Genomic DNA, 16,989 nt, shown 5'->3' on the forward strand with positions numbered 1-16,989 from the left:
GATGAAATGTCTGAACAATTTCAAACAGATCTAAACCAATTACCAAGCGGTTCTGTTTTCCAGCAAAATTCTGAAGCGGAACAAAAACCTCCCTTTTTGAATCTTGTTTTGAATTCACCTAGAATGAAATCCAATGATCAGCTACTTGGGATATAGTTCAAGCCAGTAACCAAAGTTGCACTAGTCCTGGGCACCGGGGTTCCGCAAATCCGATTCATTTTAATGGGATTTAAACGGCTTAACAGAGTGCAAAACTGGAGGACAGACTTGCACTGAGAGAGAGAGAGAGAGAGAGAGAGAGAATGCCCATACTAAAACTGTCTAACAAAATCAGATCTGTAAACATATCTTTGATAATAACAAAACACATTTTAGCTTATTTAACCCCTGTATTAGCAATGGCATTTGATACAGAGACTATATGCACATCTTGTAGTTTTGCCTTAATGTAGTGGAATGTTCCTGAAACCTGAATGTTAAAGGTGTTATTTAGAGCTGGGGGGAGGGCATTTCCCCCCTCCCCAAATTCCTCACCAAAAAATTATATCCCCAGTCAGCTGCAAACATATGCTAGTTGTAAACCATGAGGGCCAAACTAGGCAAGAGAAAGGATATATGATGATAGTCTCCTGCAGATGTGTTATTCCCCCCCCTTTTTTTACTGAAATTCAGCCATGGTATACATAAATGGGATGAATTGATTAACCCTTTCCCCTCAGGTCATTTCCCCACCCTTCCAGGTGCTTTACTGTCTGGGATGGGATGGGGGAAGTATTTTATTTATTTTGAATATTTATATACCTGCCTTTCTCTTGAGCATCTTAGGACCCAGGCTGGGTCACAATGTAAAGTCAATCTGACAAATGTTAAAACAACCAATATTAATTAAAAAATAAATCTTAAAAAAACAAACCCAAAAACTTATGCCCACACATTTTCCCTTAGACAAACTTAGACAGACTGTTGTCAAGGAGATGGTCACAGGGAACCAAGGTGCCAAAGAAGGATAGTAGCTACTCACTGTGTAACAAAAGAGGGAAGGTACGCACAACTGAGCCTCTGTGGATTATGTTAATTGATGGCAACATTCTCTAGGGACTTTGTGGTCTTCTGAGAATCCTATCCCCAGTTTCTTTGTGTGTGTGTAAAATGCTGTCAAATCGCAGCTGACTTACGGCAACCCCTTTTGGGGTTTTAAAGGCAAGAGACTAACAGAGGTGATTTGCCAGCGCCTTCCTCTGCATAGCAATCCTGGTTTTCCTTGGTGGTCTCCCATCCAAATACTAACTAGGGCTGACCCTGCTTAGCTTCTGGGATCTGACAAAATCAGGCTATACCATGCTACCTTCCCTCCCAGTCTCTGTAGGACTTTACAAATAATAAGCACTTTGAGTTGTCCCAATTTAGGAGCCCAGTACATTCCTTTTATCACAGGCATGATTGTGCGTATAAAGTGCCATCAAGTCACAGCCAACTTACAGCAACCCTGTAGGGTTTTCAAGGCAACAGCTGCACAGAGGTGGTTTGCCATTGCCTTCCTTTGCCTTCCAAATACTAACCAGGGCTGACCTTGCTTAGCTTCTGAGATCTGACAAGATCAGGCTAGCCTGGGCCATCCAGGCCATGGCACAGGCAAGATTAATTCCCTGTAATTTATGCCAGTCAGCCATCTTGTGTTATATTCTGCACCAATTGAGGCTTCAATACATGTGCAGTGCAGTGCAGTGATAAAACCCAAATAACCCTTTTAGATGTTATAATCATGCATACTGGGAGCCTGACAACCATGCATATCAGGACCACGAGTTACCTGTGATCCTGTGTGTGTGTGTAAAGTGCCATCAAGTTACAACCAACCTATGGTGACCCAGCAAGGGGTTATCAAGGGAAGTGAGAAGCAGAGGTGGTTTGTCACTGCCTTCCTCCGCAGAGTCTTCTTTTGTGGTCTCCCTTCCAAGTGCCAACCCTGCTTAGTTTCCAAGATCTGATGAGATCGGGCTATACCATGCCACCTTCTCTCCCCTGTGATCCTTTCTATATGCATATATTTGGCATATGATCCAAAAGGGCTAATGAATGGAATTTAAGCATGCTTGTACACTACTTGGAACCTTAGTTCACTTCTAAATAAATCCATGTATTTTCTTTTAAAGACAATGATGGTGCATATTGGGAAGATCTACGTGCTGGCTTCCCAGCATGCCATTGTAGCATCTGAAAAGAGCATGTGTGATCAGTGCATGGATAACAGTGGCCAGATCACACCTGTCAAGAAGGGAAGTGCAGTTGCCAACCTCTAGGTAGGGCCTGGAGTTCTCCCAGGATGACAACTGATCTCCAGACCACAGAGATCCATTTCCCTGAAGAAAACAGCAGCTTTGAAGGGTAGATTCCAGGGCATCACAGCCCTGCTGAACTCCCTCCTCTCCCCCAAATCTGTCTTCCCCAGGCACTGCCCCTAAATCTCCAGGAATTTCCCAAGCCAGAGTTGGCAACCCTGAAAATTATTGTTTTAAAAGATGGGACTACACAATGCAAATAAATGCATGCATAGGGTTGCCAACCTCAAGGTACTAGCAGGAGATCTCCCACTATTACAACTGATCTCCAGCTGATAGAGATCACTTCACCTGGAGAAAATGGCTGCTTTGGCAATTGGACACTATGGCATCAAAGTCCCTCCCCTCCCCTAACTCCACCCTCCTCAGGCTCCGCCCCAAAAACCTCCTGCCGGTGGTGAAGAGGGATCTGGCAACCCTATGCATGCAGCAAAAAACAAACAAAAATATTGGGAAAGGGATTTGGGTCTGGAAAGTGGCAGGTGGGGAAAAGGCACCTCTCTCAGTGCCACTTTTCTGGTTCAAATCCTCCTCTTGAAGCTGCTATTTTTGTCACATACATTTAAAACTATCGTATACTGTATTCGCTGCTAGAGATATTCCTTGAGATCTTGTAATCTGCATGTCCTCCACTGGGGGTTCATGTCACACTTTGTAAACTTCCTGCTTGGGCTATCATGAACCCCAGGACCTCGGCCGTAACACTTAATCCCTTCGCTTGCCGTGTGCTTCCATTTCCGTGAGATTCTCTCTTCTCTTACGACAGCTGGCAGTCAATGTTGTGCGTAAACACTCCTGAGAAAAATAGAAAGCATTGTCTAGCAGATGCACCTTTACAAATCTGACCACAAATGATTATTTCTCTACACCTATCTATGACTAACTCCTTTGTAACTGGGATGGGAAGTATCTTACCTAACCAGCGCTAATGTGCTAAGTATTTCTGTGGTATTAATTCAACAAGCAATAATTGCTGTATTTAGATTGAAATGAAAGACACTTTGTGGGTTGAGGCTATTTAGGAGAGAGAGAGAGAGAGAGAGATTCATTTCCTGGCATTCCTGTGAGTAATGCTTAATAGCAGGTGAGTAATATGCTTGTGTATGTGCGTAAGTAACCAATACATGTACAGAGTTGAACAGACAACTGTACCCATTTATATGACTGACTACTTTCCCTGTGGCAGATTTGTATGTTCTAAGAAACCAATTTTGCACAATAGTTGATGTATCACATCTACTTTCTAAATCAGAATATTCTCAAGGCCCAAGCCTGCCCTGTAGGGTTGCCAACCTCCAGGTTCTAGCTGGAGATCTCCAGCTATTAGAACTGATCTCCAGCCGATAGAGATCAGTTCACCTGGAGAAAATGGCCGTGTTGGCAATTGGACTCTATGGCATCGAAGTCCCTCCCCTCCACAAACCTTGCCCTCCTCAGACTCCGCCCCCCCCAAAACCTCCCGCTGGTGGCAAAGAGGGACCTGGCAAAGCTTCTGCCCTGAGAGACCTGTTCTTACTGGGAAATGCAGGAAATCCTCTACAGGGTTTTGAGGGAGGATGGGGATAGCGGGGACAGGTGTGCTGGCATCATGCCAGTGTGTGTCACATCTGGCAAAAAGAAGCAACGCTCTAGGAGTCACTCAAAACCAGCTCACACACCCTTTCCCCCTTTCCCTCCATTTTTCTCCTGCCATCTTTGGAAGTTCTGGTTAGAAACGGGGAGAAGTGGCAGGCAGTCTCCCTTTACAGCAGGAGACCTGGCCTGCCTTGTTTGAGGTTATAAGTTGGAAGGGAGGGGGGGTCACGTTTTTAAAACATTACTCTTCATAAAACAGATCTGCAGTCAGAAATTTAGTACATGAGGGAGAAGACTGCACTAAAATCTCTATTGTATTTTTAAAAATTTGAGAAAAGCTTTTTTTTTTTAACATGGAGGAGCACTTGAGAACACGGCTGAACTGGCAGTCTGCTCATTCACGTCATGACTATACCAATTCATACTGCTTCATGTGCTGGCTACACTTCCACCCCAAGTCTTTCAAGGCAGTTCTCAATCAAATTATCAGTTAAAATACACCAAATCCAGCAGCATTAAGATACCGTTCAATGAAAGCCCTCAAATCATTTTAGTCCACGCCTGCTGAAAATGACAAATTTTATAACCTCAGTGAGGACAGAGTCTGCAGATCTGTTGCATTAATGCTTGGGGTTATGTCTACTGCACACCTGAGCATGTCTGATATCACACTGGCCTCTTTTTCTCAGTACTCACCATGCCTAACCTTCCCCTTATTCTGTGAGCCTCCCACCATAAAATAATTGTGCCCACATTTTCATCACTCCAAAGAGATGTTACCCCTCCCCTTGACAGACTTGACAGTTTTGCCCCTTGAATATCAAGCGCCAGACGCTGCAATCATTCATGATGAGCCCTAGTCGTAACTTTTTGCCATCATCACTGCTAATCAAATGATTGCTTTCAAGCAAAGTAATTAATTTTAACGGCACAGGTAGGTCCAACCCGGCGTACTGTTCCATTTACATGAAGTCAGCAGAAACCAAACCAGACATAACAACTACTTGGTAGCCAAATCCAATACGAATCAGATCTACCTAGGGGCATATTTCCCTCCCATCGCATAACATTTGCACTGGAATAACCTTATCTCTGCCAAAGGGAGGGGCTGTGGCTCAGTGGTGGAGCATCTGCTTAGCATGCAGAAGGTCCCAGGTTCAATCCCCAGCATCTCCAGTTAAAGGGACTAGGCAAGTGGGTGATGTGAAAGCCCCCTGCCTGATACCTTGAAGAGCCGCTGCCAGTCTGAGTAGACAATACTGACTTTGATGGACCAAGGGTCTGATCCAGTATAAGGCAGCTTCATGTGCTCATGTGTTCAAAGGTACTGCTGGATGTTCTGGTGAGACCGAAAGTTACATGGAGCTCTGCAGAAGTTAAATCTACAGTGCAAGATGTCCAGAGACCAGAAATCAAAGCAGAACATAGTTCTGGAACAAATATCAATTGGGGGCCCATAAAGTTTTCACAGAGGATAAAAGAGGTAGGACAATGAGGAGGTTCCTCCCCTTTCTTATTGGCTCACCTTTCTCTTTACCCCCGCCCCCACCCCCCGGTGCTTTCCCATTCCATGGAGTTGGGGACAAACAGAAAAACTTCTTGGCCAAGAAGAACGCTCCGTGGTCAAGCACAAACTTTGCATTCAAAAGTTCCCAACTGCAGTCTTAATTAAAGAATCTTATGTGTTGGGAAAGACTTGAACTAGATAGATTAATGGTCTAAACTGGGTACAAGGCCAGTACAATATGGTAGGGAAGCCTGGCTTGGTGGCTGAACATATTATTGTATTCCAGAAGGCCTCAAAGCCAATCAACAACATCTCCTGTTAAAGGATTTCAGGTAGTAGGTGTAGCACCTCGATCTGAGACCCTGGGAAACCACTGTCAATGAAGGAACTCAACAGATGGAGCAAAGTTCTGACTCAATAGAAGTCTGCTTCCAGTGTCAGGCTCGAGCAGAGGTAGGTGGGTTTCCATAGACCTGATTCCATGCAGCCAGCTTCAGGGAGACTCACTACCACCATAATCTCTTAACGAAGTTGAGCAAAATAGCAATAGCTGTCCTTAGAGATGGTGCCATGAATTTAATTCTTGGCCCCTCCATGCTCATAATTTTATTAAGAAATCTATTTATGAAAACACATGATTCAAGGGGGCCTCCAATATTTAAAAACATTTTCAGTCTAAGATAGCAAACCCCAAATCTCTGGGGTAGGCGGTCCTTAAGGTATGCTGCCCACAAGCTATATAGGGCTTTAATGTTCATGATGGGCTATACTACCAGTGCTTACAGGCTCTCTTTCACGAGGGATGAGGTAATTCTTGAAAGGGTGTGTGCTCATTAAGAAACATTCAGTGGATTAACTGCCAAATTGGGCACCACATGTGTAGGAACCCGCAATTTCCTTCTGTCTGTTACACGGGACCCAAAATTAGGACCCTGGTCCCAACCTGTGTATATTAATATAGTAGTAGTAGCAGCAGTGGCATCAGTAGTAGTAGTAGTAAATATTTATTGCATATGGCCAAAGGCCATTACAAAATTGGTCAAAAATAAAACATATTCGGTAATATGTAATTATTAGGCCACCTCCCTCATAGTGGGTTGTGAGGAAGAAAATAGGGAAACTTCCTCTTAGGCTGCAGATGACCAGGGTATTAGGACTGCGTCACATTATGTTTTAGAGCTGAAGCCACCGGGTTACAGTTTGTGCGATCCTTATCAGAAAGAAATGTTTCTAGTTCCTCCTTAATGCCAAATTAATGTTACATAGCTATCAGCAAAAATTCCCTGCTTTAAATGAGCCAACTGCAATCATTAGCTTGTTCTTTAAACAAAAAATTATTTTTCCTCACAAATGACTTTTTATCATTATTGGAGAAGTGCCTCAGTACACTTTGAGGGACTAAAAAAACCCTTTTTAAAAACATGACATAATGTTTTTGGGAACTCAGCCATCAAGCTGGATGCCCTGTGGGCTCTTCAGATTTTTGGAATGTGTTCTCTCTGTGCGTTTCACAATCCTTTGGTGTTAAGAAAGACAGAAAAAGATGAACAAATTTATTTTCTCTGTTCTCTTTTCATTGTCCTTGTACAGGTTCCTTACCTTGAGGTGTTTCCCTCTGATCACATGGACAAGTGACGTTTGTCAGACTGGTTTATCATATCAAAAGTGACAGAAAAATGGAATAAAAAAGATGAAAGTTTGATGTGGCAATTAAAAAAAAATCCACAAATCCACAAAACCTGAGTAAAGCAATGGTAATAATTTCAGCAGGGCTTACCTTCAGCTAGTAAAGCTATCAATTAATCTAGATGTGTAATTTACACAGCTCAAGAACGTAAGTGGACTGCATCAATAGAGTTGCCAGGTCCCAGGAGGTTTTTGGGGCAGAGCCTGAGGAGGGTGGGGTTGGAGGAGGGGAGGGACTTCAATGCCATAGAGTCCAATTTCCACCACGGCCATTTTCTCCAAGTGAACTGATTTCTATTGGCTGGAGCTCAGTTGTAATATCAGGAGATCTCCAGCTAGTGCCTGGAGGTTGGCAACCCTATGCATCAAGGAACAGATTCTGAGAAAGGCAATCCAATGGATCAAGGGGTTTGGAGCAGTTTCACAATTTGGAAAGGCCAAAGTGTTCCTGCCTTAGAGAAAATAAAGAGGGCTAAGGGGACAAGCTATGGAGGTTTATGAAAGTAGGCTGAAAGATATTCGTTTCTCCTTCTTCCATAATACGAGCACTTGGGGTCTATCAATAAAATTGGTTGGTGGTAGATTCAGGATAGAGGTGTGCAGTCGGATATTGCTGACCCAATAAGATGCCTGATATTTCAGGTATCAGATTGGCTTGGCAATATCAGACACCGCTCCTACCTTCCTGACATGACATCCAGATCTGCTGTTACCACTCCCACCAGTATCAGAATTGGGAATCCTGTTGGGGAGGCAGCAGTGGCTAGGAGGCAGGGAGCAATTCCCAACTGGTTTGTGACGCCTCTGCTTTTGAACCTTGAAAGGGCCATTATTCTAAATGGGGAGGCCATTGAAAATGAAATGCACAGAAAATAAGGGCCCTTTAAAATGTAATGCACAGAGGCACCTGCTGGGGGACACTCTAAATCAAGGGTCACCAGTGTGGTGCCTGTGGTTGCCAATGCCTTTCCTGGCATCCGCCAAGGGCAAGAATTGTCAGCAGAGAGCTAGAAAGCTGACTGGTCTTCACCCCTCCCCCAGGGTCCTCTAATGATCCTGAACTCTATCCACTATATTGTATAGGGTTGCCACCTCTGGGTTGGGAAATACCTGGAGATTTTGGGGCTGGAGCCTAAGGAGGGTGGAGTTTGGAGAGTCCAATTGTCAAAACGGCCAGTTTCTCCAGGGGAACTGATCTCTGTTGCCTGGAGATCAGTTGTAATAGCGGGAGATCTTCAGCCACCACCTGGAGGATAGCAACCCTAGCTATATACAACCAGTGAGCAGATGGGGAACCAAACTGTTGAGCATCCCTAGTTGTAATGGCCTTGACGTGAATAGCCCAGGTGAGCTCGATCTTGTCAGATCTCAGAAGCTAAGCAGGATCAGCCCTGGTTAGTATTTGGATGGGAGACCACTAAGGAAGTCCAGGGTTGCTACAGAGAGGCAGTCAATGGCAAACCACCTCTGCTTGTCTCTTGGCTTGAAAACCCTACAGGGTCGCCATCAGTCAGCTGCGACTTGAGGCACTTTCCATCAGTTGTGATGAATTGGTAGGGGCAACATAAGGTATCCAATGAAAAAGACAGTTCACATCTGTCCTTTGGGAGCCCAAGAGAACAACTGATTGCTTTGGTGACTGTATCACATATGAAAAGAGACTCTAAGGTGCAAAGGAGAAATTCCTTATTACAAGTACCCCATCCACAGCCAAATATAAACAGGGGTTTCAGCTTGATGCTTGGCAAAAAAAAGTAGAACCTGATGGCTTCTATTTAACCAAGTATTAGGGTTGCCAGGTTGCTGGAACCGGCAGGCAATTGCCTGCCAATCCAGCAGCCTGCTTGGAACTGCAGCCACGTGTGATGTGTTTACAGCACTTCCAGGTTGAGTCCCAGAAATGCCATATCATGAAGGGGCCCTCAAACCCCAGGGGTTACATAACATAAACATAAGAACATAAGAACGTAAGAAAGGCCATGCTGGATCAGACCAAGGCCCATCAAGTCCAGCAGTCTGTTCACACAGTGGCCAGCCAGGTGCCTCTAGGAAGCTCACAAACAAGACGACTGCAGCAGTGTTATCCTGCCTGTGCTCCACAGCAACTAACATAATAGATATGCTCCTCTGATCCTGGAGAGAATAGGCATGCATCATGACTAGTATCCATTTTTACTAGTAGCCTGAATACCTGTCTCCTATATGAACATGTCTATTCCCCTCTTAAAGCCTTCAAAGTTGCGTGGTAAAGGGCCTCTTCACGATGCAGTGCTTCTGGGACTAAACCTGGAAGTGATGTAAATACGTCATGCGTGGCCGCGCATGTGTGCAACCGCCCGCCCCACCCCCAAAAACCTCCCGCCAATGAAGAGGGAGGACCTGGCAACCCTACCAAGTGCTCTACTAATGTTCCCAAAGAGCTGCGACTGCAGCTGTGCCAAGCAAAACCATCATTTCCCCATTTGACTGTGCAAAACAGCACTGCCCGTTAGGTATGGTAGCAGATTACGAATCAAAGGGAAAGAATTTGTTCCAGACACACAATATACAGAAATGGCTCATGCTGCAGCCTTCGACAGACATTAATTAAATGAAGCTTTGCATTAAGGAAAATGCTTGTACTTGCTGGCTCCCCCTAGGCAGACCTGAACACTCATTAACTCTCCCGGGCCTGGCTTCTCTTCACGAATCAGTCAGTTAATTAATTAACCAATTGTTTTTCTTTCTCTCTCTTCTTTTTTGTTTATTAATGTAAGCAGGTGCCAGTAATGCACTCAGGCCCAAACTAAACATGACATTGATGGCATGAAGGGCGGTTTGACCATTATGGCTACCAGGACTTCTTCCGGAGGGGCAATGCCCCCCCCCACCCCGGCCAGGCCAGCCGAGTGACAAGTAGGACCTGACAGGGGAGGGGGTGCCTAACATACTTGCAGCTAGGGTTGCCAACCTGCAGGTAGTGGCTGGAGATCTCCTGCTATTACAACTGATCTCCAGGTGACAGAGATCAGTTCACCTGGAGAAAATGGCTGCTTTGGAAGGTGGACTCTATGGCATTATACCCTATTGAAGCCCCACCCCTCCCCAATCCCTGCCCTGCTCAGGCTCCACCCCCCCAAATCTCCAAGTCTTTCCTAACCTGGAGATGGCAACCCTAGTTGGTGACCTTAATTTACCGTAAGCATTAATCCAGCCTTGGTTGGGAGATACTTTTAAAAAATGGTTCTGGAAGGGCATCGGCAGCTTCCTGAAAGGAGAAGCATGCAGCCCTTTCTTGCTGGAGGCTGGGAATTCTCATTATTCCTAAATAGATCGGTGTTGCTGACTACGTGGAAAGCATAGCTCCTACTTAAGCTCACTGACTCGTACGCCAGGTTTGTACCAGGGGCAAGTGAAGGATTAGAAGGGGCATGTTTAAGCAGGGGTTAATTTGCAGCAAAATTGATGATTGAAGACCGATTAATTTTTTTTTTTTTTTTTGTAACAGAGAGGAAATAGCAAAAGGATTAAACAGCATTAATCATTTATTGAATTGCTGCCTCTGGAAAAAAAATCACAAGGGGGGGAAGGATTTAAAAATGTATCGCTTAGTATGCGGCAAGGTAATAATCCCAGCAGTAATCTGAGCGCTCGCTTTGATAACATTCCTGGCTCCAAGGCCAATTAAAATATAATCAGGGAAAGTCTTAAAAATGCTAGGTGAAAGGCTGAACACATTGGTCCTCAGACTCTCAAATCTCTGATGTCCTGTTTTCTTATCAGCAGGGACAATTTCTAAGTTCATTTGCCTTACTGTTAGGAAACAGTTGATTTGCATCGCTGAAAGAGAACTTGCTTTCTCTGTGAAGGATTGTCAGTTTTGCACTGCTGATAGACGGGTTTCTAAATTTTGAGAAATGTCAGCAGATTGAAACTCCACACTTAATATGCAGACCAAAGCCTGTTAACAATATTGAACCCAAGAAGAGTCTTGCAGGATCAGATGAAGGACCCATCTTGGGTTGCCAGACCCCAGGAGCTTCAGAGGGGTGGTGATTTGAGATACTGGTGTAACACAACACCATGACATTATTAAGTACATGTTATGTTTTCCCCCAGGTCCTCTTGATCAAACATGTATTGCGAGTTCTGCACTGGGAAATTTATGCCAGGCATGCATGTAGCCTGATTCAGATCGGAATCACAGTACACAGGGGGCTTCATTCCCCTCCCCGCCCCGTGCCTTTTTCCCAACCTGAAATTGTCCTGGGGGGTTAGTGTTTTCCACACTGGGGCTCCAGAAGCACCAGTGGGGTAGCTTTTCCTAGTGGAAACAGCATGGAGGGGTAAGGACTTAAGCCTTCTCTGTGCATGCATTGGTCCTGACCCAAAACAGGCCCATGTGTCCCTGGGATTAAGTTCCCTGTGTAGAAGTTGTGATATTCAATTGATCGTGGAGACTCAGGGCAGACTTGTTGAAAGTGTGATGTTTTTTTAGGCCCTTTAAGTGGCCTCCTAGTTAAAAAAAGTAACACAAGGCTTGGAACAATCCTTCTGTCTTGAACGGTTTCCCCAAACTTCTAGTGCTGCTATCCTTCTAGTAACAACTCAAGACTTTTTTTGTCTTTTGCATTCTGTGGTGAAGGTCAAAGGCCACTGGGCTACCATAGGCCCATACACATATACTCAGCCATACCTGCCCCATAAGATTGTTGTGAGGATAACATGGAGGAGGGATCAAGTACACTGTCCTGAGTTCCTTGGAGAATGTACAGGGTAAAACAAAATCTAATACTGATAGCATATACTGTCCCGTAGCTGTAGGGTTGCCAGGTCCCTCTTCGCCACCAGCAAGAGGTTTTTGGGGTGGAATCTGAAGAGGGCGGGGTTTGGGGAGGGGAGGGACTTCAATGTCATAGAGTCCAATTGCTAAGCGGCCATTTTCTCCAGGTGAACTGATCTCTATTGGCTGGAGATTGGTTGTAATAGCAGGAAGTCTCCAGCTAGTGTTGTTTGTGGTTTGTGCTGCTGTTATATTCCTTTCAATTTTTCTTAGTACTTGGAGGTTGGCAACCCTATGTAGTTGCAACATTGCATTTTGATAAGCTGTCCATACATATCTGTGGGGTTGGCACACCCTCCCGTCTACACATTTCCCCGTCTTTCTTCAGCTCCAGTACATGCAGACTTAAACTCCACTTTCAGTCAGCACCTTTAAAATGGGAGTAATAATAATTTTTTTTGTCTCTTTCCCAGAGGGGTCATGGGGACTATGTTGTCATAGTCTACCAGGTTCTTTCAACAGGTAAAGTGATAAATACCTCATCAGAGAGATTATTTTTGGCTGATGCTCCCAACACCTCCTTTCCCTAAAGTAACAGACAGACGGCACTTAACTAAGCTGCTCATTAATTGGCGCAATTAAGAGCGCTTCTGCTCTGATGCCTTCTGCTATTTGAACCTTCAGATCTCGGTGTCTCGTTTCTCCACATGACCCTTCTAGGAGCACAGCAGTCTCTTCTGCTGCACTGCAAAAGCAAGATTCGTAGGGTTGCCAACCTCCAGGTAATCAATCAAAAATTAACACCTCTGTACTGATATCTCAGATTAGAAAGAAAGTGCAGAAAACAGGCAATGCTATAGCAATGTAACAAAAGTGTATTGAGTATGAAAAACATACATATAACACATAAGTGTATAAATATACAGTAACATTCAATGTTATAGCATTGCCTGTTTTCGGTACTAACCTCCAGGTAATGGCAGATCTCAAGCTATTACAACTGATCTCAAGCCGATAAGAGATCAGTTCGCCTGGAGAAAATGGCCGCTTTGGCAATTGGACTCTATGGCATTGAAGTCCCTCCCCTCCCCAAACCCCGCCCTCCTCAGGCTCCGCCCCCAAAACCTCCCACCGATAGTGAAGAGGGGCCTGGCAACCCTAAAGATTCGAGTTCAGGAGGAGTACTGTAAAGATCAACAAGATTTTGTTGTCTTATTTAGTTGTTGTTGTCTAGTTGTTGTCTAGTTGTCGTTGTTTAGGGACAACTAAATAAGGTTATGATATATGAAAGCATTTCCTAATCTTTAATTTTTTTAAAACCTGCTTTTTAAATTCTATATGTTAACTCTTGAAAAAAAATTAAATTTGTTTTTCATTATAGGGGTACAGAAATAGAACGGAAAAGGGAATAGCAAAAAAAGAACAAGAACATGGAATATATATTGATGGTGCTCAAGCTCACCACATTCATTGTGACCCCAGATTATTAAGAATAATAAAAATGAGCTAATCAACCTCAATATCAATTTAATACATTTGTTAATAAAAAATTATGTACTGCTGTTATCTAGGAAAGATAATTCATACTTGCCTACTTTAACTTTTATTTCTATATTACTAAATTAACTAAATTCACAATAGTTACTTTATCAGTTTGCTATATAATGTATCCATAAAGTCTAACTTTTAAGTATCCCCAATTTGAGATCATATAAGCTAACTTTTGGTATCAGCAACTTGAGTTTAATTCTATTCACTATTCATTGATATGAAAGTGTGATCTTTTAGTAAAGTAAAATATATAGATAAATATATAGCAGGTCAATGTAGTTTTAACTATTCAATATTATGTTATGTAAGCATTTAATAGTGTTATATTAGTCTAGGTTAGAACGATTATAAACCTATTCCAGTTATTCACAAACAGTAACTTGTCCTAGAGATGTATTGACAGGCAGAACTGTTATGTCGTGTGGTTTGTATGTTTTTTGTTGTATGTTGTTGTATGTTTTATAATATGTTGGAAAAAATGAATAAAAAAAATGAAAGATCAACAAGATTTCCAGGGTATAAGCTTTTAAAAAAAATTCTTCTAGGTTTTTATTATTTTTCCACTGGCATGGAGGAATGTTACAACTACGATGCATGCAAGAGACCAGCAAGGAACTTGCAGTGGGGAGGTGGGCTTGACCGTGGTAGTTGATGTGCATAAAGGAGGCCACAGGCTTTTAGAGGGAATGTGCACAAAAAAGAGCCTTATGCAAACGTGGATCCGTTCCAGCCCACACTACTAGCGTTTATAGAATAATAGAATCATAGAGTTGGAAGGGACCACCAGGGTCATCTAGTCCAACCCCCTGCACAATGCAGGAAACTCATAACTACTTCCCCCACACACCCCCAGTGACCCCTACTCCATGCCCAGAAGATGGCCAAGATGCCTTCCCTCTCATAAACAGCCTAAGGTCATAGAATCAGCATTGCTGACAGATGGCCATCTAGCCTCTGCTTAAAAACCTCCAGGGAAGGAGAGCTCACCACCTCCCGAGGAAGCCTGTCCCACTGAGGAACCCCTCTGACTGTTAGAAAATTCTTCCTAATGTCTAGATGGAAACTCTTTTGATTTAATTTCAACCCGTTGGTTCTGGTCCGACCTTCTGGGGGAACAGAAAATAACTTGGCACCATCCTTTCTATGACAGCCCTTCAAGTACTCGAAGATGGTTATCATATTCCATCTCAGTCTTCTCCTCTTCAGGCTAAACATACCCAGCTTCTTCAACCTTTCCTCATAGGACTTGGTCATATCATAATAGTTGATGTAGATACGGCAGGTATCTGCAGGTTTTTAGTAAGCAGATCACACACCAACTTGGAGTAAGCCTTGTTTTGCGGCCCACTTATCTTGCCGATGCTGTGTAGGCTACACAAAGCACAAGGCTCAGCTGAGCCCCCGAAGGTCATTAGCTGGCCAGGCACGATGTGGATCGCGATATACTGGGCTGGCCAGTTGCTGGGTCAACTCCCCAGGCAGGCTCTCGGGTAATGCCTCATGGCCAACGTTGGTATTAATCATGAGCATGGGCATCTTGGCGGCAGCACGACTCACTCCAGGGTACAAACTTTTGAGAATCAGAGGCCCCTTCATTAGATGTTGAAGCTGTGTGCAGTGACACGCAACAGCAATGTGTCGGCTGGCTGTTTCTTGGCTGACAGTCAATGTGAAGTTGTTAAGTGGTTCACCTGGGAAAAATCGGAATCACAATGTCAGTTATTACCAGCCTACCCACTGTTACCTAAGTAGGTTGCCTTCTCCCTCTAAATCCTCTAAATCCTTCCACCTGGGGACTTGAGAAGTATGAAGATTTGGCATCGCTGGAGCAACAAAGTGACCTGGCACAGCAGTGTGTATTTCTGTGGTTGCTGGGGTTGCAACCCAGAGATCCGCCCTATGTCTTGTACCACCCTGCAACTGAGAAAGAGGTTGCAGCTGCAACTTGCTCTCCCTGCGCCTCCTCAGATCCTATCTCCCGTCCTCCTTCCCACTGGTTGTGGGACGAAGCAAGAGTCTTACAAGCTCCTGTGGAAAAAGATGGGCTGATGTTGATGGGACTGGAAGAAGAGCCGGATGGGAGATGTTGCGGTTTCAAGAGGGCTGTTCCAGAGGACGGTTACAGTTGGGCAGTTCTTCTATTTTTGAAGGATTGAGGAGGTTTCTTCTTCTTCTTATCCTTCCTCCATCAATCCAAAGCAGAACTGTGTGGCTTACAGTGCAGTCCTATAATTGAAAAATTTGAGGGTTCTTTTAGCAGGGGTGGATTTTAATACAACATTGACAGTTGCCAAGTTTTTATCTCAGTCAATCAAGATAAAAAAATACGAATTCTCTTATTGTTTATCTAGATATCTCTCTCTCTCTGTGTGTAGTTCCTTTTTTAATTTTTCATCTTAGTGTGACACTGTTCAGGGCCAAATTGGTAGGGTTGCCAACCTCCAGGTACTAGTAAGGCCTTGTTTACTTACAGGAAGTTCTTACCACAGAATTCGTGGCAATTCCCACCACAACTACCTGGAAGCGACAAAGGATAGCTCTCTAGGAATCATGAGGAACTCTATGGTAAAAATGTCCTGTAAGTAGATAAGGTAGGGTTGCCAAGTCTGGGTTGGGAAATTCCTGGAGATTTAGGGGTGGAGCCTGGAGAGAGTAGGGTTTGGGGAGGGCAGGAACCTCAAAGGGGAATAATGCCATAGAATCCACCCTCCAAAGCAGTCATATTCTCCAAGGGAACTGACCTTGATAGTTGGGTGTTCAGTTGGTATTCTGGGAGATCTCCAGGCCCCACCTGTTGTTTGGAAACCCTAAGATGAGACCTTGGCTGCTGCTATGCCTGAACTCATTATGTACCAGAGAACACTCTGTGGTGACTCCCCTGTTTCTGACTTGCAAGCAAAGGTGGACATCACACAATCCCCAGAATCCTCTGCTGTCCTCAAAGATTCCACGGAAAACATTCAGGGGGCTTTAGAGGATAACTTGATGTGGAAAAAAGCTTCCTGAAGGTTGAAAGACATTTCTTCAAACCATTACAATTAAAGAAATCTCCTAATTTCAGGGGCCTGTCTTGAGACTTTTCTGATATCAGCAAAACCGAGACAGGCAAATCCTGAGACAGACTGCAAGAGGTGGCTGGCACAGAAAGGTTTGACTCAGGTAAGAGCTGCAGGCCCAGTCAAGCCGCCAAGGACTTGACTGAGCAGGTTAAAGTGAAAATGGGGAACCAGTCTGGAGATACATGCGTAGAACACTTCATCTTCCCCGTGGTTCAGCTCTTTCCAACTGATGACATTTTGATTGCAATCAGATACCACAAAGATGGATTTCCAATTAGAAACCAGATCAACCTCATCTGAGTTTTACAACAGTTCCTTGTAGGGTTGCCAGGTCCCCTTGGCCACCAGTGTAGGGTTGCCAACTTCCAGGTGATGGCAGAAGATCTCCTGTATTACAACTGATCTCCAGGTGACAGAGATTAGTTCCCCTGGAGAAAATGGCTGCTTTGGCAATTGGACTCTATGGCACTGAAGTCCCTCCCCTTTCCAAACCCCACCCTCCTCAGGTTC

At 44.2% G+C, this 16,989-nt stretch overlaps 1 pseudogene; it reads right to left on the reverse strand.

Annotated features, from left to right (window-relative positions):
* Nucleotides 1-14,125: 14,125 nt before the first annotated feature.
* LOC130487285 (macrophage migration inhibitory factor-like) lies at nt 14,126-14,965 on the reverse strand (annotated as a pseudogene).
* Nucleotides 14,966-16,989: the final 2,024 nt, after the last annotated feature.

This window comes from Euleptes europaea, chromosome 14, assembly GCF_029931775.1.
Source record: "Euleptes europaea isolate rEulEur1 chromosome 14, rEulEur1.hap1, whole genome shotgun sequence".
NCBI classification, from domain to species: domain Eukaryota; kingdom Metazoa; phylum Chordata; class Lepidosauria; order Squamata; family Sphaerodactylidae; genus Euleptes; species Euleptes europaea.